This window comes from Neofelis nebulosa, chromosome 2 (genome assembly GCF_028018385.1).
Source record: "Neofelis nebulosa isolate mNeoNeb1 chromosome 2, mNeoNeb1.pri, whole genome shotgun sequence".
Classification (NCBI taxonomy): Eukaryota; Metazoa; Chordata; class Mammalia; order Carnivora; family Felidae; genus Neofelis; species Neofelis nebulosa.
The window spans coordinates 216606144-216629484 of NC_080783.1; the positions used below are offsets into that span (position 1 = coordinate 216606144).

The 23341-nt window shown below is 49.2% G+C and overlaps 1 protein-coding gene and 1 long non-coding RNA gene across 7 annotated transcripts in view; both read left to right on the forward strand.

Moving 5' to 3' along the window:
* RERE (arginine-glutamic acid dipeptide repeats) overlaps positions 1-23341 on the forward strand; it is a 429059-nt gene that overhangs the window by 388403 nt on the left and 17315 nt on the right. The gene's annotated exons all lie outside the window — the stretch shown is intronic.
* On the forward strand, positions 1023-13393 carry LOC131505533 (uncharacterized). Its single transcript, XR_009258443.1, has 2 exons — positions 1023-10914; positions 12435-13393. It is a non-coding gene; the product is annotated as an uncharacterized LOC131505533 (long non-coding RNA).

The following is a 23341-nucleotide window of genomic DNA, read 5'->3' on the forward strand; positions in this document are numbered from 1 at the left end:
AGGGATAAAATGCAGTGTCTCATGAAGGGAAATACCGGACACGTATCTGAAGGTTTCTTACTAAGTGAACAAACTTTCCATGTTGGATGCTTTCTGACTGGCCCTTAAAGTGTATTTTTTTCTTTTTAATTTTATTTATGTATTTAGCCAGCTACTCGGCAGACATTTGAGTTCCTGTGTGGAACCATGACTTTTTAGGTAGATGCCGAGGATATAAAAAAGAGGAGGACATTTTCCTCTACCCTTAAGACGCACGGAGTCCGCTAGGACAAACCAGCGTGACTCTGGGCGGCGACTGCTGCGCGCAGACGCGCTGCTGCCCTTGTGGTAGGTTCTAGAATTCACAGAGCAGCTCCCCGCGTCTTACCCTCTCTCTTCTTCGGCACCATCACCGGAGCACTTAGGTGACTACGGCTGAGAGCTGGGACCCAGACCTCTGATCTGTCACCTCGTCCTGCCCGTACGCACCGATGTGAGAGCTCGTGACTGGTCGGCTTGTCAGCTCTCCGGCGGCACCTCCTTCCTTCCTCCCGGAGATTGCTCGGGACGTGTGCGAATTCCTGTTCTGCCCTCCCTGTCCTCCGACGGGTTACCCGAGGGCTCTAGTTTAGTCTTCTCATCTATAAAATGGGGATAATAGGACCTATGTCCTGGGACATTTGTGAGGGTTAATTGAGCACAGGCACACCTTGTTTTAGCATGCTGCGCAGATACTGTGGTTTTTTTGGGGTTTTGTTTTTGTTTTGTTTTTGTCTTTACAAATTGAAGCTTTAAGACTCCAGTGCAGGAAGTCACTGCCGATGTGGTGGAAGCAGCAAAAGAGCCAGAAGTAGAGGTGGGGCCTCAAGATGGGACTGAATGGCTGCCATCGCAGGATAAACCTTTAATTTCTTAATTTTTTTTTTTTTTAGATTTATTTATTTCTGATAGAGACAGAGCACAAGTAGGGGAGGGGCAGAGAGAGAAGGAGACCCAGAATCCGAAGCGGGCTCCGGGCTCCGAGCCGACGCGGGGCTCGAACTCACGACCCCGAGATCGTGACCCGAGCTGAAGTCGGATGCTCAACCGACTGAGCCACCCAGGCGCCCCTAAACCTTTAATTTCTAATGGACGAGCAAAATAAGTGGTTTCTTGAGCTAGAATCTGTTCTTGGTGAAGATGCTGTGAAGATTGTTGAAATGACAACAAAGGATTTAGAATATGACACAGACTCAGTTGATAAAGCCGCAGCAGGGTTTGAGAGGATTAACTCCAATTTTGAAAGAAGTTCTACTGTGGGTAAAACGCTAGCAAACAGCACTGTGTGCTACAGAGAAATGGTTCGCGAAAGGAAGGGTCTGTCAACATGGCAGACTGCACTGTTGTCTTGTTGTAAGAAATCACCGCAACCACCCCCTCGATCGGTCGGCAGCCGTTACGTCGGGGCAAGACCCTCCACCAGCGGAAAGATTACAACTCGCTGAAAGCTCGGATGATGGGTAGTGCTTTTTAGCAATGAAGTGTTTTTAATTAAGGTGTAGACATTATTGTGTCAGACAAAATGCTATTGCACACTTCACAGGCTACGGTATAGTGTAAACATAACTTCATATGCACTGGGAAACCGAGAAGAAATCCATTTGACCGGTCATTTGACTTGCTTTATTGCGATACTTGCTTTATTGTGATGGTCTGGAGCTGAACCCACGTTATCTCTGTGGTATGCCTGCCCTTTGATGGTCAAAATGGTCTTATGTGTAGTTGTGAAACCCCAGCTATTTTGAGAAATCGAAAAGCCAAAAATCTTACACAAAATTTCACAGTTTGGAATTCTATATGGCATGTTTGGCTCACTTACAATCCACATTTCTGTTATGCTCTTCAGATAATACTGGGGAAACCCCACAGAACCGTGTCGTGTGCCCAAGATGAATTGCAGGGATTCATGTTGGGTTTTGGCTCTGCCCTGTCTGTGAAGTTAGAGTGCTGGGAGTAGAGGTTGAAATTTGCAATTCTAGAGTGGTGACAAATGTAGGTGATTTGGTCTTCCCAGAGTATTAGTCCCTGTCCCTCCATCTTGCTGTCTTCAAGCTCTCAATTAGGATTTCTAGTAGAGAAACCGCGGGCTTTCCACGGACTGGGCTGCAGAGATCACTGCTGTGTTGTCAGCAGGTGGACGTGTGGGGTGGTCCGTCTTCAGGGTGGAGGACTGGGCCTTGAGCTCCTGTTGGCTGAGGCTTCTAATAGCCCTCCAAATTTACACACAGAGCAAATGAAGGGAATTTTAAAAGATACTTGTAAATTTTCGTATATTTTCTGGAGATACTTTAAACTCTAGTTTATATAGTTTTCATTCGTACCAGGATACTAGTAAACCCATAAGTAATTGAAAGCCGCTGAAGTTTCATCGATTAAATTGTCTTTGGTTTACTTAGTTGCCCAGTTCTAGATACATCAGAGTTGAGGGGTGTTGTTTTCTGTGACCTATGCCATTCAAGCGGTGTTAATAACAGAAGTAATGCCTTGTTTGTGCTTAGGTCCCTTTGTGGAGAACGACCCGATATGCCAATAATACAGAACATTCTGTATTATTATTAAAGCATGTTGACCTGTTAAGGCCCCAAAGCCAACCCCATTTCATAAGTAGAATTAAATGAGACATGAAGAAGGGGAAGTGTTCACCCAGAGCAATTTAGCAGATTTTTAGAGCGAGTCACCACGAGAAAAGAGGCCCCCCAAGCCAGTGCTTGCTGTTTTCATGCTACGGTTCCAAGTGGAAGAGCCCAAAGTTAGACTCTGTGGCTCAGGCCTCACCCAGTAGGACCCTGCATCTTCCTTGGCATGTCTTTCCTTTAGTGGGGATAGAGGTGAGAACTGTTACATTTGCGTCCTTCCGGAACAGCTTAAGACTAAAAAAACTCAAATGTCTATGGGGTGCCTGGGTGGCTCAGTCGGTTGAGTGTCTGACTTTGGCTCAGGTCACGATCTCACAGTTTGTGGGTTCGAGCTCCGTGTCGAGCTCTGTGCTGACACCTCGGAGCCTGGAGCCTGCTTCGGATTCTGTGTCTCCTTCTCTCTCTGTTCCTTCCCTGCTCACGCTCTGTCTCTCTCTCCACCTCAAAAATAAAGATTAAAAAAAATTTTTTTTTTAACTCCAATGTCTGCAAAAGTAAGACACAGAGTGAGGCAAAGCGTAAGATAATATCTGGCCAAGCAGTATTGTCTTGGGTGAGTGAGTGTCTGGTCACTTAGGAGCCTGCCTGTCCCTGTGCCTTCTTAGGATCTGACCACATACTCCTTCTCGTGCTTCGTGATGAACCTCCATTACCTCTTTTCGTGCACATCTTCTTTGGGTCGTACAAACTGTATTCCTGACCGTGCTCTGGGTAGTTTAGAATTCTTACATTATTTCTGTGAAATACAAACCCTTGAAAGTGATCGCTGAGACGGCACATGGTGCTCACCGCAGCGGTGTCTTTCTGTGTAGGTCACTCGCATCGTTCGGAGTGCTGCTTCACGAGTGGCTGAAACTTGCATCACAAGCGTCCCTCCAGATCGCCCAGTCGATGGAAGTGTTTTCACCACAGTCTCGCAGCAGATGTTTACTCTCTGCGCACTGGCTTCACAGATGCGTGTAGATGCTCCCCTTGTAGATGGACTCCACCGCTGGTGTGAATCGTGACTGCTTTGTGGCCGTAATTAAAGCTACTAAAAGGAAGGATGGGGGTGATATGGACTGTGTTCAAAGCAGGTGTTCAGTTTTGACAGAGAAGAGCCAATGTTTTAGCTTTGCTGAATTTTTAGAAAGCTAGAAATGAAAGGTGAGACCCAGGAGAGAGGGGAGAGGGTGTCCCCCAGGCTTGTTACATATACTCAGTATCCAGGTGGGTAAAAATATGAGACTAAAAAGATAAAGGATTTGGCTAGAGTAGACTTTTTTGATTTTTCAATTGGATGATACTTTGCTGATTGCTATTTTTTTTACAAGGCCCTCTGCAAGATTTTTTTTTTTTTTTCTTAAATCTCAAAAAGAATGAGGAATTGTAATCTTGGGAGCATAAAAAATTTTTTTAGTTTATTTTATTTTTTTAAAAATGTTTGTTTTTGAGAGAGCGCAAGCGGGAGAGGGGCAGAGGAGGACAAAGGATCGGAAGTTGGCTGTGCGCTGATAGCAGGGAGCCTGATGGGGGCTTGAACTCAGGAACTGTGAGGTCATGACCTGAACCAAAGTCGGACGCTTAACCAACTGGACCACCCAGGCGCTCGCAGGTTGTTTCTTAAAAGATAAGTCAAGTTGGTGTTAGATTGTTACACTCATTCATTTTGCGGATATTTATTGACAGTCTACGTAATGCCGAACATTGTGTTAGATGCTAGAAGTGTATCATTCCACAAGAGATAGATTCCCTGGTTCATGGAAACTTTAAATCTATAAAGTAGACAGATTAAGTGAATAATCTCTTAAATATGTAGTTATAAATCCTGAAAAGTGCTATAAGGGAAAAGTACCGGATATATAACAGAGGGACCCAACTTCAATAAAGGAATGTCTGAAGATGTTTCATTTCAGTTATGACCCCAGACATGAGAAGAGAAGGATGGAATCAGAAGAACACCCAGGCCAGGGCACCAGGCTGTATAGAGGCCTTGGAATAGGATGACCTTGGAATTCGGGTGCGACTAAAAGAAAATAAGTATATGGAGGTGTGTTGAGCGGGACGAGGTAGAGGTGATGGGAACGGGTTAGATCGTGGTGACCTTGCAGGCTTCAGCGGTAGTGACAGCATCTACGGAGGGCCTCTGCTGTGTCAGGCACTGTTCTGGGTGCTTTATGTGCATTGATCGATCGGCCTCATAGATAAGAGGCTGCGTGCCTTGCCCAACTTTATGAAGTAGTACAGCCAAGATTTGATCTCAGTTTGGTTTCAGGATCCATAATCTTAAACACCGTGTTACGTTTTTATGTGGAGAAAAAGGATAAGGCGTTAAAGAATTTTCAAACAGGATAAGTAATAAGTAATATCAGATTTGTTTTGTGTTTTATAAATACATAAATATATATTATGTGTGTGTGTGTGTGTGTGTGTGTGTATATATATATATATATATATGCATGTACCTATGTATACATGTATGTATATATATGATGCAGTGTGGAAGGTGGGGTGAAACAGGTCACGAGTGGAAGTGGCGAGACCAGGCAGCACCCTTGGCTCCTGTGGGCGCGTCTGCCCCCTCTGGCTCCACAAATGTAAGTATATCCACAGAGCCAGCCACCGGGAGAAATCTTCCAGTGCACGAATGGGACGGCGAGGGAGTTTCTGAAATGGCTGTGAGTGAACGAAGAGCAAGACAGTGTGACCTGGCATACCCAGCAGACGTTCGGGGGTGAGGGTTTTGCCTGGTCTCCCGTGCACGTCCTTCGTTTTCCAGGTTTTGCAGAAACATACGAGTAGGTTGACTTGACATAATTTTGTATCACTTGAGCCTGCTTGTTCTGTAGATTAATTTGGAAACTGCTGACATCCGTAGAATAGTCATTTTTGGCCTCCTCTAGAAGCACAGCTCTGCTTCTTTGAAGCTCATTTGAATAATTTTGAAGACCACCCTGGGGGAGGTGCCTCACGTCCCCCCATCTCAGAAGTACGTGGCTTCTAAGGAGTTGTCGTTTTACAAGGGCCCGCTTTCTTTAAGAAATTACAGCATCCAGAGAAACAGTGATCCTGACGCTGGGCGGCTAAGGGAAGGGAGGGTCTCCCGGCCCGAGGCCTTTCTTGGATGTGTAGGGCTTGGACACAGGTCGATGCCGCGCACCAGGATGGGAGGCCCGCGGTGGCTTGCCGGCGGGCTCGGTGGGCTCTGCTGGGCCAGCAGCCGGTGATGGGGAAGAGTGAGCGCAGGGAAAAGAGAAACTGCGAGCGGCACAGAAAAAGTTAAGCAGGGGCTGAGTAACCCCCTTCCCCTGCGGGCTCACCAACAGGAAGTACTTGGTAGATAGAGGTGAGAAACCTTTCGTTAAACGGCAGAATTCAGAATGTTTGACGGTCTTCTGGTTTTTTGTTGTCGTTTTAGTAAATGTTGAGAAATATAAAAGAATCCTTGTAAAATGCGTGTTTGGTATAAAAGTAACGTAACGAATTCCTGTGTACTGCCACGAAGTTCGAGATTGCGGGGAGCCTTCCCTCCTGGGTCCGGTTCCCTGTCCTCGCCCCTTAGAGATAACTGCTGTCTATCCTGAATATTGGTATAATCCCCTTCCTTTTCTTCATGGTTTTGCCTCAAATATTCGTATCCTTCCACAACATATTGTTTACGTTTGCATGTTTTTGAACTTCACGTAAATGGAATCATGGAGAAAGAATACGTTTCTGCACCTAGTTCTTTTCACTCACCTTTATCCTGAGCTTTAACTGCCATGTGTAGTTCTGCACAATTTCACAGCCTTGTGCGGACATAATACATTTTACTTCTGTTTTCTGCTGTTGACAGACATTTCGGTTTGTTCCAGTTTTTATTGGTTTTTTTTGTTTCTGTTTCACTGTCGCACACGGTTCTGTGACTGTGCATGTTGTAAAGGTCATTCCTTAAGGGTATACCTAGGAATACAATGTTTGCATTATAGGTATGCATATCTTCTATTTTACTAAATAAAGGCAGTTATTTCCAGATGTATATAAGAGTTCCAGTAATTTCATGTCCTTGCCAACATTTGATAGAGTCAGACATTAAAATGTTTGCCAGTATTGTGAATTTTGAAGTATCTCAGAGAAGTTTTAGTTTGTATTTCTCTGATTATTATGGATGTTGAACACGTTGTAATGCATTTATTGGCTATTGGTTTCTTCTTCTGTGAAGGATTCATGTAAAGCTTTTGCTCATTTTTCAGTTGAATTGTCTTTTCTTTTTGATTTGTAAAAATTCTAGATGATCCTTATTTTAAATAATATATGTTGCAAATACTCGTGGCTTACCTTTTGTGTTCTTTTTTTTTTTTTAATTTATTTTTGAGAGAGAGAGGGAGAGAGACAGAATGCAAGTGGGGGAGGGGCAGAGGGAGATGGAGACACAGAATCCGAAACAGGCTCCAGGCTCTGAGCTGTCCACACAGAGCCCAACGCAGGAGGGCTCGAACTCACGAACTGTGAGATTATGACCTGAGCCAAAGTCGAATGCTTTACCAACTAAGCCACCCCAGGTGCCCCTACCTTTCATGTTCTTTATGGTAGAATTAGTATTTTCTTAATTTTAGTGTAGTTGAATTTATTTGTCTTTATGATTTGAGTTTGTGTTGTTTAAGGAGTGTTTCTTCGTGGATGTAAAAGCAGTCCCCTGTATTTGTTTTAATTTTAAGAGTTTTATAATTTTGGAGCGCCTGGGTGGCTCAGTCGGTTGAGCGTCCGACTTCAGCTCAGGTCATGATCTCACAGTCCGTGACTACAGCTCAGAGCCCGGAGCCTGCTTCGGATTCTGTGTCTCCCTCCCTCTCTGCCCCTCCCCCCGCTCACGTTCTGTCTCTCTTTCTCTCAAAAATATATCAACATTAAAAAAAGAAAAAAGAGTTTTATAACTTTGCAAAGTGCCTGGGTGGCTCAGTAGGTTAAGCATCTGACTCTTGATTTGGGCTCAGGTCGTGATCTCACGGTTCACGAGTTCAGGCCCCAAGTCGGGCTCGCACTGCCAGTGCAAATCCTGTTTGGGATTCTCCCTCTCTCTCTCTCCCCTCTCTCTGCTTCTCTCTCTCTCTCTCAAAATAAGTAACCTTAAAAAAAAGTTTTTTAATTTTGCTTTTCATATTTAAGTCTTTAATCACCTGGAATTGGTTTATTGTGTGTGATGTGAGGTAGAGGACCGGTTTTATTTTTGTGTGTGCATAACCAGGCGTCCCAATACCATCTTTTGAGAAATCCAGCCTTTTTTCCACTAATTTGTATTGCCAGGTATGTCAAAAATGAAATTTCCAGAAATGCGTGAATCCACTTCTGGGTTCCGTTTTGTTCCACTGGTCTGTCTGCTCCTGTATCAGTACCTTCCTGTCTAGCTTTTGAATAATTGTTGATATTTGGTGTGGCACTTCCCCACCTAGTCCTTCTTTTTCAAGAATATTTTGATTATTGGCCCTTTGCTCTTCTGTAATGTTTTTAGAAGCAGCCTGTCTTGCTCCACAAACTAACCACTTGGGATTTTAAATGAAATTGCATTAAATTGCATCTGTAGATCCTTTGAGTTCTGGGCTTTCCTTATTCCTCCCTTGCCTACTTGGACAGTCTCTCCAAGCACATTATGAAACACTTCTCCACACTGTTTCCTGCATGCCAAGTTGCAGCCTTCCCTTGAGAGAATATAGAATAGATTTCAAAACCTTTGTCTTCTGTGTTATGTCTTTGAGGTAAACTTTGCTTGAAAATCCAACCATAAGAATTTGGGGCCGCTGTTCAATTTGCTGCCTCCAGAAAGGAAACTCGGGCTCTTTGGGATTTTGCCTTGGCTATGTTTCAGAGCCTAGTTCTGTGGAGTGGGAAGGCTTGCTTGTGTGCCTTAAATGTCTATGGGACAGTGCTGCACGAGCTAATAGGAGCTCATGAATGCTCTTACTATTAGTAATGCCCAAATGCGGGAAGTGTATCTTGGCTTGGAATGAGAGAGGTTCCTGGGAAGTTTTCTTGGCTCTGTTTTCTCCTTAAGATTTATATAGGACGCAACAGTAATTCTTTTGTTGTTGTTGTTGTTGTTGTTGTTGTCTTTCTGACTCCAGGGTAATTTTTAAGGAGAGATTTGTTAACCACAGTATTGCAAGTTTTCTTAAATACACTGGTGTTTTGACCAAATGGGACAGAAGTGCACATTAAATTCATAAAAATTCTTTTCCTTACCTTCTTGGAAGTTTGGAAACTCATTCTCCTTCGCATTTCTTTTGAGTCCTCTAGGCCAGTGTGTGTGTGTGTGTGTGTGTGTGTGTGTGTGTGTGTGTGTGTGTTTTAGGGGGAGAAGGGATAGAAGTCTTCCTTCAGGAGATAAAGCTCACCAAGCAGCTGATCAGGCCTTTGTAGGCCTTGAATTTGCTTTGTATTGTGGTGTTTTGTTTTGACACCAGGAACTAGAAGTACAACATTATCTGATCTTCTTAAGGGCCCTTTTGGCACCCAGGGAATTCCTGGATTTCCTGTGTGAATTAACATAAAGCAGGATTTAAAACTCTGCTGTAGCCTACCCCACTACTTATTCAGTCTTCTTTAGGAATTGGACCAGCTCTTCCTTGGATCATTTGCAACTCATCAGGGTCTGTGCTTTACTCAAGACTTTCTGAGTAGACCTGACCCTCTGTCCAGACAAAGGGCAAGGAGGCAGGAGGCAGCCTGAGACTCTGGAAGGAGGGGCTCTGCTGCATCATTTAAAGACATTAATAGTCAGCTCAGTCATTATGCTGTGACAGGTGTTGGTATTCTTTATTCAACTGTTAATTTATGTGTGTAATCCATTTTGATTTTAGACCGTGAACATGTTAAATTTTAAAATGCAATTAGAATACTTCAGAAGCTAGGTTTTCCCCCTGTGCTTCTTCTAAAGAACAGCATTGGACCAAGGAATTCTGGGAACAGAAGATGGGAGGACCTGAGACGCCAGTGGCTGGCAGAAAGAGCCCTGCAGGACTGCTCTCGGGCAGGCAGGCCCCAGAGGAGAATGTGGGCAGGAGGGACTCTCTCTAGTCAGAGACACTTTGGGTTCACTTCTGGATTGTTGTTGAAGTGATTGTGGTCATTTTGTCCGTGGAGAAACACACCCATGACCGGCACGGTGATGGCCAGGCGTTCACCTCTGTTTCGCAGGGGCACTGATCACATCCGCTTCTCGGTTCTGCACACAAGAGTGAGACATTGTTTAGCTGGGACTTCTGAGAATTTAAGTCATGGGACTAAATAACACGTAGCCTGACTTCTTTATTGGCAGTCTGGAATTACCTTCCGGAACAACTGAGTAAAAGCATACAGAGCTGTGCTGTCTCCTATAGCTAGAGGGAGCGAGGGAAATACCTTCAAAGCCTCTGGTTGTGGCATCAGAGCCTTTGATCCAGATCATATGTGACAAGAATTTTTAAGTGCTACTCATCAAGCCAATTTTCCTCTTATCTGGGGTTAGTGTTCAACCTCTTATCTCTGCTCTTGCCTTAAGCAGCTAACACTTGCCTCTTTATTTGCTGCCCTATGTGAGTAACTGTTGAAATGATTGCTTGAGTTCCCAGGGGAGAATCCCTACTCTCCTTATTAACACTGTGTGGGGGTGTGGGTGCTCTTAGTAGCCCAGGGCTTCCAGAGCGGCACATTACAGCACCATCCCTGTAGGGAGAACACTGCCAGGACAGTGTGTCTTGAGGGGACAACTCTGCTATCTGTGTCCACTCGGAACTCAGGGATAGAGCGAACTTTACAAACGTCCTGGTTCACCCCATCCCCTGACTGCACAGTAGAAAGACAAGCACACAGTGGACTAGACTGCAGAGCCCAGGCCCCCCGAGTCACTGGGCCCCAGGATGTTTCGGGGTGATATAGTGAGTTGTACAACATTTTTTCCATTCTCAGTTCAGCATCAGAAATGCAGATTCTCTATAGCTTAAACTCCTGAAGGGTCTCCTGAACTTTCTTTCTGCTTAAAGAGTTTGTGATCTAAGCCAGTAATTTTCAGTCTGGGGTTTGTGACGCTCCAGTATGTTCCACATTATCATAAGAGAATATTTTTAAAGTTCAGTAATAGAGTTCATTGTAATTAGGTATAATTTTTAACATAAGTACATGTCCTTTGATGTGTTTTAAGAGTGGACTTATGGTGTCACGAACTTAAATAATGGGATGTTGCAAGTCCCCCAAGCTCGACCTTTCCAGTCTGTCCATCAAAACTAATTCTATATTGAAGTGTCCAAGGTAGCCAGCTAAAGATTAGCAGGTACGTTATCTTGGTTTTGTTTTCATTCCTGCTGAAAGGCTTAATGATACTATCTGTTCTCATTCTCTTGCTCATTATCTAAGAGTGGAAAGCTGGGGCTAGGCAGAGAGAAGACTTTATAAGTTGCCTCAATGAGGCAGTTAGGGAACCTAGGTCTCTGCTGTCCTGATGGTTCTGTTTGGGGATTTCAGGGAGAATGCTGACCTCTTTGATCTGTGCTGTCTTCATCCTGTGAACTGGCCCCAAACACCATTGTCATTCACGATGCCTCACATTCCCATGTTCTCTGGCCTTGTTACGTGCCAGTAGTTTCGGGAGACATGATAGATAGAGGAAGGAGAGAAAGTCAGTTACGGAGACTATTCTTGGAGAGATTTTTTTTTTTTTTATTCAATTAATTAAAATGGTTCGTTAAGTTGAACTTAGCTTTGAGCTTCTAGTCCTTTTCCTAAATGGAAGCAGAATAAAAATAATGCGGTCACTTGTTGAGAACATGTGCCAAGCCCCTATTTAGCGCTTTGATCCTACCCACCACTCTGCCGAGGAGAGGGCTGCCAGAGAACCACCCCGGTTAGCACAGGAGGGGATAGGGTCTCGGGGAGGCTAGTCAGCCTTCCCTCCGACACCTAGCTGGCGGAGGTCTGGAAAGAACTCCGTACGGGAATAGGGATGCAGGCGGAAAAGCCTTATGTGTTGCGTTACTAGACTGCAGAGGTAGATTCTGGCTCATTGTAGTTTATGAACACAGGTTCATGGGTACAGATGAGAGGCAGCTGTTTGTAGCAGAAGATGTTCGTGGCTGACCTGGGACGTGTGGGTCTCGTTTGGCCACCCAGCCGAGGTTTCTGGCCTTACCAGGGCTTGACCATGTGCTTGCGACTCTGGGGGGGGGGTTGGGGGGGGGGGTGGACGTAGCCGACGCAGAAATACGGCCGGTTCATCTCCGAGGCCCGTGTGAGCATTTGAGCCGTTTCAGATCCTTGTTTCTTCTTAAATACGATTGTACTCTTTTCACTCAGTTCAGCTCAATGCTGCTTTTTATGTCAGAGTTTTAAAATACTTCAGGCATTTGCTACTTCCAGAAATACTGAGTTTGTTTGCGTTCTCCTGATTAGGACTTTGTGCTTTCTTTGTGCCTGGGGTGCGATTACCCTCCAGTCCGCGAAAGGGGCCGTGCCGGGGCCACCCTGCGGTGGCTGCGGGCCGTTCCAGTGTCGCACACCGAATGGTCATAAACACCGGCATTTGCGGACCTGCCGCAGTCTGCCAGCCCCTGTACCGAGTGTGACCCGCGTATCGGCTCTTCTTAATGTCACGGTCCAGTGGGCGGGGTGCTGTTGTCTTTCTCTGTCTTCACAGCGAAGAAACAGAGGCCCAGAGGGGTTAGGTAACCTGTCTGAGTGGCACAGCCTGTGGCTGCCTTTCTCATTCTGAGTGCTGTGGTTCGGGGGAGGCGCGCCAGACGAGAAAGGCTGGACGGTCAGTGTTGAACGTTGCTCACCTCCTCTTTCCTTCCTCAGCGGCCCACCCCCATCACTCGTACGTCCAGACGGACACACACACACATGTTTACCATCTGACCAAGATTCCAAGCCAAAGCCCGAGATGGAAAGTGAATTTTTTCATTCACGTGGAGGGAGCTGTGAGTGCCACCAGCTTCTGACATTGGGATCCCTGTGGGCAGAGAGTGGACCTGGGATCATCGCAGCCACGGGCGGTGATCTCCCCACTGGTGCTTCAGGCCGCAGGCCGGCCGGCTGACCTTTTTTGGCTTTGTTTTCTTAAAGAGTCGTATCGGGACTTCTGATTTGAAAGCATAATCCCAAAGCCACTCGGCATCTGCCTGCAAAAAGCCTGTGTGTCCTGAAGCGCTCCCCTCCTGATACTGAGCGCGGGGCCTGCTTTCACTCCTCCAGGCAGACTTCACTACGGCCACCTTCTTCAGTGCGCTTAGCACAGGCCCCAGCCGTTCTCACGTCACAGACCAGGAAACATCCAGCCCTTGAGAAATGGAAGTTGTAATTGTAGTGTCCGAGTGTTCAACTGGCCCAGAGTCGGACACCCTTGTTAATTCAAGTTAAGACTCTGCCCCTGGGACGGCGTCAGGCCAAGGCTTGGGCGGCTCATCACGCAAGTGATCCTGGCCCAGTGGTTCTGAGCGAACATCCGCGTGTACGTGAGGCAACACTGGGGGGCACTTGTTCTCATTTTACATTTGAACATCCCTCGGGACAGGAAATAATTTTCGTTTTTGAGTTACCCTAACAAATTAAGTGGATTGAGGGACTCTTTTGGGGTTGTTTTTTGTTTTTTACCTTAATGCATGAAGTCCCATAGCAGTACTTAATAATCTTGAGGAGTTTAATCCTCATAGCTAATTTCCTGTCTGCTCACGTTTACAAGTTTGAAAACCTTCACTGAGAGATTAGCAAATTTCTTATTTCTAAAATTGAGAATATATAGTTTTTAGGAACATTGATGACTTTTGATTTGCATATTCTTTGGTCAAGTGTAATTCTGATGCGTGTATGGCTGTGATGCATCTCAGTTCAAATCAGTGAGCATTTGGGGCGCCTGGGTGGCTCAGTTGGTTAAGTATCTGACTCTGGGTTTCAGCTCAGGTCATGATCTCACGGTTCTTGGGTTCGAGCCCCGTGTCGGGCACTGGGCTGACAGCAGGGAACCTGCTTGGGATTCTCTCTCTCTCTCCTTCTGTCTCTCTCTCCCTCCCTCTCCCCCTTCTCCACTCATGCTCTCTCCCTCTCTTTCTTTCTCCCTCTCAGAATAAATAAACGTTTAAAAAAACATTAGCGTTTATTGAGCACCTGTTTCATTCCAAACACTGCTAATTATTGCTGAGGATACAGATTTTAGAGGGACCACATCCCTGTTCACATGCAATTTAGAGTCCAATTGGGAAAAGGAAAAGTGGGGAATCCGGTAATAGACTTAAGTGACTATTATCCCAGATTCAGTGACATACGAGCCATAAAAGGGTCACAGCTGAGTAAGAGACAGATGGTATTCATGGAAAGAGGCTCCCTGTCAGCAAAGATAGTGTGTATGGGTGGCATATAGACTGGGTGCCCTAAAAGGTGCCTGGGATTACAGCAGACAGAGTGGATGATGGAATGAACCAGCAGCAGCGCGGGTAGAGGCGTTCCAGGAGCCTGCCCCGAGCCAGAAGGCGGTGCCCACGGGAAGGCCCCCAGTCCCCCTTCTCCGAGGGTAAATGCAGCACCAGATGGAGCCTGCAAAGGTCCTGGCAGACGGCAGAGCAGCCTTTTCAGGAGCAGGCCCCTGAGGGACACCTTGGAAGTTCTGCTCTCTGCCCCGACTTGGGCCCGCGCAGTGGGGCTCCTTGGCCACAGGCTCAAGCCCGAAGTCGTCTCACGGAGGAGTCTCGACCTTTGTGTTCTCCTCCACTGCAGACGGGTTTGACTTCTTTCGGGAAGTGAAGCAACAGTGGTTACGGGCCGGTGTCTCCAGCTTTTTAAAGCTGTTGAATTAATGAAGAGTTTGTTGACTTTTTCGAGTTGTTTCTGGGGTCTCACGTTTGAGTAATAAGGACGCAGAGCTCGTCCGTCGGCGTCCCTCCTGTCGTGCGCCTTCGTGTCAGAGGTGGCTAATGTTCAAGAGTGGGCTTTCTGATGGCACGTGGAGCCTGCAGAGGAAAATGCTTTCCTAGAGCAGCCAAGAACGCCTTCCCTTCGCGTCTCAGACCGACTTGGGGGTTGGTCTCAGACGTTAACTTGGGGGTGGTCAAGGTACCCTCCTGGAGGAGCTTTGCCTCACCTCTTCCTGCTGTCCCGCACATCGGTCCAGGCGAGAAGAAGGCTAGAAGAGTGGGGTGACTGAGGTCGCTGTGACAATGACATTGGTAGTTTGTCTCCAGAACGGGAGTCGGCAGGATTTTGAGGCGGACGAAAGGCGTGCTGCTTGGACGTCTGCGCCGTGCCGCGCGAGAGGGAGTCGGCCCTAGAGAGTCTTTCCTGCCGTGCAGTTTGCTCCGGAGATCTGGACCCGTCCAGCTTTCCCGCGCAGGACGCAGCCAGGCCGACGCCCAGCTCTCCTCGGGGTGGGCCTGCTGCCACAGGCGCGGCCTCCCCGAGCAGCTGCGTTCACGGAGGGGCCCCCGGGGAGCGAGCCTCCGTGCACCCTTACGGGCCCCACGCTCGCACCCGCACTCGCGCCCCGGGCCTCCCGGGGGGAGCCCTCGAGGAGACCCACGTACCGCCCGGGAGGAGGGAGCCCTCCGAGCCCGTCGCCCACGCTGCGACCGGGGGATCCGCGAGCCGCCTTCATCGACTATGACCCGAACCTCCGATGACCCCCGTCGTGTGCGTTTCCTGAATGCGGTGCGCACGTTCGTACGAGTCACCCGGATCAGCTTCCCGGAGACCCTCGGACCACCGGGCCCCTGCGGTCAGAGTGCCTCGCACACCCGCTGGTCCCTGGACTCCAGGCTGCGTGACCTCCCGCCCGGCCGTAGCTTCCTGGGCATTGAATGCCGAGCCGGGGGCGGCGCGAGCCCGACGGAGCCTGGCGCTTCCCTGTGGGCGCTGGCCGGAAGGATTGGGGGGATGAAGAACAGGTCTGAGGAGGTTCTTCCTCTGCGTGCTGCTGGCACCTGTCTGTCCCACCCTGTGGTCCTCTTCCTTCGCACCACACGTCTCCAGGTGGGCCGGCTGTCTGACGTCAGGGCGTCTGTGAGGCGTCCGGAGGTGGGCTGCGTCTCCCGGGCCACGGCGGAGCCGTCGTGACGAAGCCCGGGTGGAAATCTGCCGCCCGGAGCTGCCAGACTGGGGCAGGAGGCTCGGCCCCCGCCGGTAGGGGCCGAGTGTCCACACGGCGGCCAGTGGCTTTACCGCTTCCCTGCGCGGCGGCTCCTCCTTGACGCCTGCTCTTCAACCCCGGACGAACGCTGCTCCTCCCTGCCGGCGACCGGCCCTGTCAACTCTTCTCAAAGCGCACGAGGTCGCGTCCGGCAGGGGTCGCGCCCGCACCCCCTTTCCTGCCGGCCGGCCGCGAAGCCCAGTCCTTGGGCTCGTGTGTCTGTCCACCAGGGCCGCGCTGACAGAGCAGCCCGGGGTGGGGGGGCGGGGTGCTTAAGCGGTAGAACTTTGTTCTTTCGTGGTTCCGGGGGCTGGAAGTCCACGATCAAGGTGTCAGCGGGGTCGGCTTCTTCTGAGGCCCCCTTTCCTTGGCTGGTAGACGGCCGTCTTCTCCCTGTGTCTTCACACCGTCTTCTCTGTGTGCCCATCTGTTTGCAGATTTCCTCTTCTTGGAAGGGCACCGGTCATACTGCGTCAGGAGCACCCTCATGACCCATGTTAGCTAATCGCCTCTTCAAAGACCCCGTCTCCAAACACAGTCACATTCTGAGGTGCTGGGGGCCAGGGCTTCAGCATGCGATTTGCGGGGAAGGGAGAGACACGTAACTCAGCCCTTAAGGGCCTCGTGGAAGGTGGCTGCCCGCCCCCTCACCCCCCTCCCGGGGTTCTTCATCCACGAGCCGCTAGGACGGGCGCTCGCCACGTGTGTCAGATGGGTAAGACCTGAGCACAGGTTTGGTTTGCGAGCTTGTCTCGATCTCTCTAAGATCTTTGCCTTAGGTTAAATCCAAAATTCAGGCCAAAGAGAGGACATGTTTCACATCTGCGTCTAAGGAGGATGTAAAGCTGTAATTGTGTTTTCGTGCTTCGAAGGGTAATCTTCGCCTCTGTTCTTTTTATTAAACAAATGTGATACGGTGACAGAATTAAATACCCCTTCCCCTCCTTTCTTTGTAATGAGGAAGTCTGTCCTTTATTTTACAATTCGACTTGCAGAAATGGATTGTACTTGATAATTTGCTGTGCGTCCATAAAAACCATAAAATATAAGAAGCAATGTTGCGAGAGTGGCTGTTCTCATTTCCTGGCAGTCATTACATGCTTCCAATACAAAAACATTTTTCTCCTAACTGTCCGTTCTGAGCTCAAAAATGGATCTCCCTCCAGCCCCTGTCATTCAATTATCACCTCGGGAAATGCACAGATATAACTGATGATCCCTTTAAAACGTCCTGCAGCATGCCATCCTCTCTCATCCTTCATCTTTTGTCCTGTTCCCGTCATTAAATGTTACATCGCCAATGTATATTTTATAGGGTGACCCTGGCGGTGTCACTTTGATACTGTGCAGGGATAATAAGATTGCACATATAATGAAAGGCCGATAAATAGAAAAATGTTTACGACACGGAGAATGGTGCTTTTAACAGTTTTATGGCTTTCTCTTTTCCTCTCTTCTCTTCTCCCCCTTTGCTGGTAGAATTGTGGTTTTGTTACAGAACGAGAACACATTAAGAAGGGCGGTGTGGTAATAGAACCGACAGCGGTGAAATCCCACTTGCCCTGTTGCTGAACTCCAATAAAATGAATTCAGGAAATAATGAAGTATTCGGCTTATAGGAAAGAAAACCGGTTTCAGTGAATGAATTCTTGGGGGTTCGGGGGACCCTACAGAGAAGACGCGATTCTTCGCGTGGGCGTTATTGTACTTAAAATGTGAAGTCTTCGACGGCTCCGTAAAACCAGGGATAGAAGCCCCCGAGTGGGCCCTGGTGTGTGGGTCCTGGGTTAAGTGAAGGCCAGTCTTGTCGCTGCATCGGGACTGGCCAGGCTTCTGTGCCACAGGCTGGTGTAGGCGCTACACGGGGTGGGTTTCAGGCTGGGCCTTAGACGGATTTGTGATGGCCGTGACTCTGTCTTTCAGCAAGTCATTTCCAAATCTGTTTTCTGTTTTTTATTGTTGTTATTTTTGGCTAAATGGAAGAATCTTCTACGTGTTGCTTGACTGGTAGGTGTCTTAGCGGAGCTGCTTGGAGAGGTGGCGAGACCAAGAGGTTCAGGAGACCCGCCCATTGGCCCTCGAATCATCTCCGTGGTTTTGAGCACACTTCGAAGCCACCACCTTTGATTGATGCTTCCTTTGTAGCATGTTCAGAAGCCATGTTTTGAAGGACTCTGCTTGATCAAACTCTTCGCCTTCCTCAGAGAAAGAAGAGTTACTGCTTTTAGGTCAAGAGGCTTGTGAGGGTCACTTGCTTGGCACATCTCTGTGACATACGCAGCCGAGAGCCAAAAGTAGGCCAGAGGGCTTTGTCCGTAGCGGAAGCCATTGGATGGCTTGAGGCGTGGCCGGCAGGTTGTGAGGGGTGCTCGCGGCCGTGGGCTCCCAGGGTCTGTCTGGTACAGTCCTTGGAGCTTGTTCCTGGTGTGGGAAGTAGAACGTATTTGTCTAGGCTCGTGCATAATTCTGATTGTGCACTGTGCCAACCAGATGTTTTTCTGAACCTGGTACCCCGGCTTTGGGCAGGTGCGGTTCTGTACTTCTTGGGTGCGGCATTGGGGGGTGGGGGAGGTGGCTCCGCCCTGGGATGGGAAGGCTGGCCACCCATTGTTATCAGGGACGCACAGTGCCTTCGTTTGCTTTTCTTCCTAAACTATTCAGGGTCCATTGAAGAGGTTTAAGATACTCCCTAGGTGAAAGATAACCCAGATTTGAGCCTCTGGCTTTAAGAAATACATCGATTTCCCCTTAGTTCATAGCAGAGTGGTTAAGAGCATAGGACTCTGGAACCAGACTCCCAGGGCTACCATTTGAAGCTGTGTGAGCTTGGACACATGGCTTTGTCCCCTGTGCCTCAGTTGTCTCGTGTGTAAAGCAAGGATGATGCGATTTATGTGTTAGGGTAGCCACGAAGATGACGTGTATATTAAGGAAAACATTTATTGTGCTTAGCCCTCATCACTGCAGATTTCATAAGCCCGGTGAAAGGTGATTGGTGGTTTATAAATCTGCTGAATGGGGAAGTGGCATTGGATTCCTAAGTCCACCCTCCTGTCAGCCCGTGACCCCCACTTTCAGACCACTGCTTCTAGACACCGCATGCACGTGGCTTACGTTTTCATGGGCCCGTGGAAAATGAACTAAAAATAAGAACAGTGTAGTCATTCTTCATAACGCTGGATATCAAATTAAGGAACTCTTCTTATTTGGATATAGTCTGTCTTTTCTACTTCTTTAGAGCTAAAGTGTCATTTCTTTTATGAAATAATGATGAGATCAAGAAGCAGTTATTTTTAATGATCTTATTTGGCAAAATAAAAAGTCAGTGATCTGGTATCCATTTCTCAGAAGTTAATTTTTTTAGAGTTAATTTCAGGTGAATTTTTTTTTAATATTTATATATTTAGAGAGAGAGAGAGAGAGAGAGAGATAACGAGTGGAGGAGGGGCAGAGAGAGGGAAACACAGACTCCGAAGCAGGTTCCAGGCTTCGTGCTGTCAGCACAGAGCCTGATGCGGGGCTTGAACTCACGAACTGTGAGATCATGACCTGAGCTGAAGTTGGATGCTCAACCGACTGAGCCACCCAGGTGCCCCAATTTCAGGTGAATTTTAATGCTCAGGGAATACTCATCTCATCAAATGTTTACTGAATACTCAAGATATTCAAGATACTGCCCTAGACTTGTGGGTATTTGCCAAGGAAATAGGCACAGACTTGGGGACACTAGGTCACTCATGGTTACGGTTTGGGGCACCTGGATGGCTCAGTTAATATCCAACTCTTGGTTCCAGTTCACGGTTCGTGGGTTCGAGCCCCATAATGGGCTCCGTGCTGACAGTGCGGAGCCTGCCTGAGATTCTGTTCTCTCCCTCTTTCTCTGCCCCTCCCCCCATTCACACTGTCTCTCTCTTCCATTCATGGTTACGGTCCAAAGGAGAGCCTGTGAGTACCAGGAGAGAGACAAGTGTGGAAAAGTTCAGGTGTGCAAATATGATGACCTCTCAGGGGCTTGGGGAGCAGGAGAAGGAAGGCTTCAGGGAGAAGATGGCATCTGTGGTGACCTGAGCCCTGACTGGTGAGGACTCGGATCCAGACACTGAGGGGACAGCAGCCTGGCCGTCGTGTTTGGCACAAGCCAGGGGCTGTGAGGGTGGGGAATGTGGTAGAAGGGTCTTCTGTGGCCAGAGGGAAAGGCCCGGGAGAGGCAGCAAGGCGACTGGGCCTTTGTTCTGTTCGTCTTGAGGAGCCTGGGGCCTTCACTGTGTGGAGAGGGAAGTGACCAGGTCAGAGCTGGGCTTTGGGGAGACTGAGCATCTCTGTGGGAGAGGACAGGCCTGCCTAGGAGCTCGAGTCTGGACATCTGAGTGGAGGGGAGGTGTGGGACCAGACGGAGAATCCACAAGTGGTCAGCAACTGAAGCAACATCGAGCTTAGGAAATCTCGTTACAAGTTTGGCTAAACAGAAAAATGTCTCTGTTTGTTTCTCCACAATGTGTAAATAAATAGTGGTCATCATTATTTAAAAAAAAGACAATTCTTCATCCTGCTCAACTAGGATTTTTGAAAGAGAGGTTGGGGGAGTGCCAGTTTCCAGAACATCTCTGTGGGCGTCTTAGCGTGGCCTCTTACAACCTGTTCAACCCAGGAGAGCGTCACCCGCTTCGAGTCCTCTTTCTCCTCCCTCTCCTTCGCCCTGCCCCCGAGGAGCCGGAGGTGGGTCGGGGAGATCGCCTCGCCCAGACGCAGGCTGCCTCCTCGCCGTCGGGTCCTCTCGCGTGGCACGTTCGGTAGGTGCCCCTCCGGCCTCTTGCGCGCGGAAGGCGGTGATTCTGCCGTGTGCCTTCGAGCAGATCGTCATCCTGTCGCGTGCACTCTGAGCCCACAGAGTCGGTGTTTAACGATTAGCGGCAGAGCCGGCTGACGGTGTCGGGGCCCCGTCAGGGATTAGGGGATTCGGTTGGTTAACAAAAGAAGGAGCCCAGGAGAGCACCGCTTTAATTACCAGAGTCGATGCTGGAAGACGACCAGTTGCCCGCTGGAAAAAGATCCGTAAAGGTGGCCGCTCCTGAAGGTAGCTGATGGCTCTACCCGGCACCGGGCTCCTCACCTGAGCTGTTGGGGACACTCGTCAGCTCCAACCCTGGAGTCCTCGGGGAGCCAAAGGAAAGAATGACTGTCACAGGAGCCTGTGCCAGGAAATTTTACTGACTTGCTTCACGACCCTCGAGTTGGTTTCGGCCAAGAAATGCAGCTGTGACTCCCAGGCAGAAGTGGCCGTGGATGTCAGCGGGCCCAAGCTCAGCTGCAGGGTCAGAGCACGCCGGTCCGAGGGCTCCCCAGGGGCCTGGAGCGCGCGGGCTTGCCCGGACCCGCTCCAGGAGCCGGGGCCACGTTCCCCTGTGGCCTTGACCGCCCTTGGGGCCCCGGCTTGGGGAATGAAGTCTGAGAAACAGCTCTGTGCCATGTTTCCTTCTCCCTCCTGCCCCTTCTGCGTCTGGGACCTTGTTTTGTAACTAGTCATTGCCTGCTGGAACTTCTCTCTGGAAAAACACACCTTCTTTTAATAAAAGGGGCTGGGGCTTTAGATTTCTCCATTCCATCCAGCAAGGGCGGGTTTCTTTACTTCTCTACCTGGACCACCAAAGAAGGGACTGGACGGTAACTGAAGGGCATCATCCTTCAAACAGAGTTTTTGCAGCAAAACACCTTGATTGTAACCAGCTGTGCTTTCGCATGCAGACTTAAGGGAAGGTGTGGATCGGGTGGAGATCATTTAAGTGTACTCTCTCTCGTATTCACGTTAAAATATTTATCTAGCATTGGAACAGTTCATAATAGATCTTAAAGAATTAAAATAACTTCTCCTAAACGCTTACTTTCTAACCCCTGCAGTGGGGTATGTCAGTTGTGTGCAAAGGTATGCATTTGTCAGCCCTACCACACAGTGGGTCCTGTCCCGTCGCATCAGCGGACAGGGGCAGGCGGGCTTGAGGGGCCTGAATGGCAGCTTCAGAGAAAAGCTGTATTTCTAATGCCATTATCCATGTGGAGGATGGCTTCTAGGCCTCCTCCCCACCCCTTCTGCCCCTCTGTTTTGAGTACACGGTACCTGGCTCCGAGAGGATGCCTGTTGACGCTTTGGTGGAGAAGAGGAAGTTAGCAGCGGCTGTCCCTCCTCGGGGGGAGGAAGCATTGGTGGGTGGCCTCCACTGGGGACCTTCTGTGGCTGGTGCCTGGGCACTCGCTACGGTGCAGGGACCCAGATAGAGTCCTTCCTTCCTTCGTCCCTGCCCCTCCTGTGCACGTACCAAGGACTGGTTTGTCAAGGCCTTCCTTGGCCGGACTGAGGCCAGCGGGTGTTAACCATTTTTCCTGCTGGTCACGGAACCGCGCTGCGAGGATGGAAGATACAGGAATAGGGCCCTGGACACCGAATTGAAGGGAGTGTGAGAGAAGAGGGTTATTTCCAAAAAACCAAGGCCTCGCTTGGCCTAACAGTAGGTGGCAGGCTGCAGGTACCCCAGGGTCTGCGTGCACTGTGTCCAGCTCGGGGCGTCAAGACTGGTTGGTTGTGGCAATAATAATATGTTATAATCACAAAAATGGGGACTCAATCCTGGGCGTACCCTTATGTTTCTAACATTGGACAAAAACGACTGACTACCTTTTCGTGCCTCCACCTCGGCCTCCTGGGGGTCTCCTGTCTTGAGTTGATGCTGGGCCGAGGTGAGAGAGAACCCAGGGAGTTGAGGGCTTGCTGCTGTGCTCAGTTCAGGACAGACCTGCCCCCCAGTGAGCCCTTGACCCTCGCTGTGCTTCCAGTGCCTTCTCGCTCTGCCATCTGTCCTGTGCCTTCACTTCCCCAGGGTCCCTTAGAAGACACATAGCTTATCTTACTTTAAAAAATACATGTGTGTTTGTGTGTGCGTGTGCGTCAGGCTGGACAGGTTACAGGTTCCCCTCCCGTAGCGTTGCGGTGCCTGAAGGCAGGAAATAGTCTTGTCTGCAGGCATCGTTTTAGCCAAGTGGCTACAGGCAAATTAACCTGCTGGTCAGACGGGAAGGAGACCCCGTCGGGTTGTCCCCTGCTGCAGGGCTTCGAGCTCCCACCTCCAGCCCCCGCCCGCCTCTGCTCTTACACACACACATGCGGTGGGATGCTCACTCTGGACCCTGGGACGCGTCGCCAGTCTGCTGTCCACCTAGACGTACCAGCAGAACTTACCTGAAGGCTGCTAGTAAGTGCTGAGCAACCCCGGTACCCCTCACTCCCCACGCTTCAGTTCAGGCTGTCTGGGCCGTGGAGCCATGAAGGGAGCGTGCCCTGCCATTTTATGTCAGGCGAACTTGATGGACTCACGGTCTAACACGAGGCGACACAGAAGTACAATGGTGACCGGGGAGGAGGAACCAATTCTCCTACTGATTCCAAGTGGTGGAGCCCAGGAAGCTTCTGGATCACAGGAGTGGCTGTGATTGAGCTGTCTGCTGGTGCCTGGAGCCTTTTGTCAACCTGACACTCTCTATCTCTCGTCCCAGCCCCCACCCACCCAGATAGAGGGCTGCACAGAGCATCTTATACCTCCCT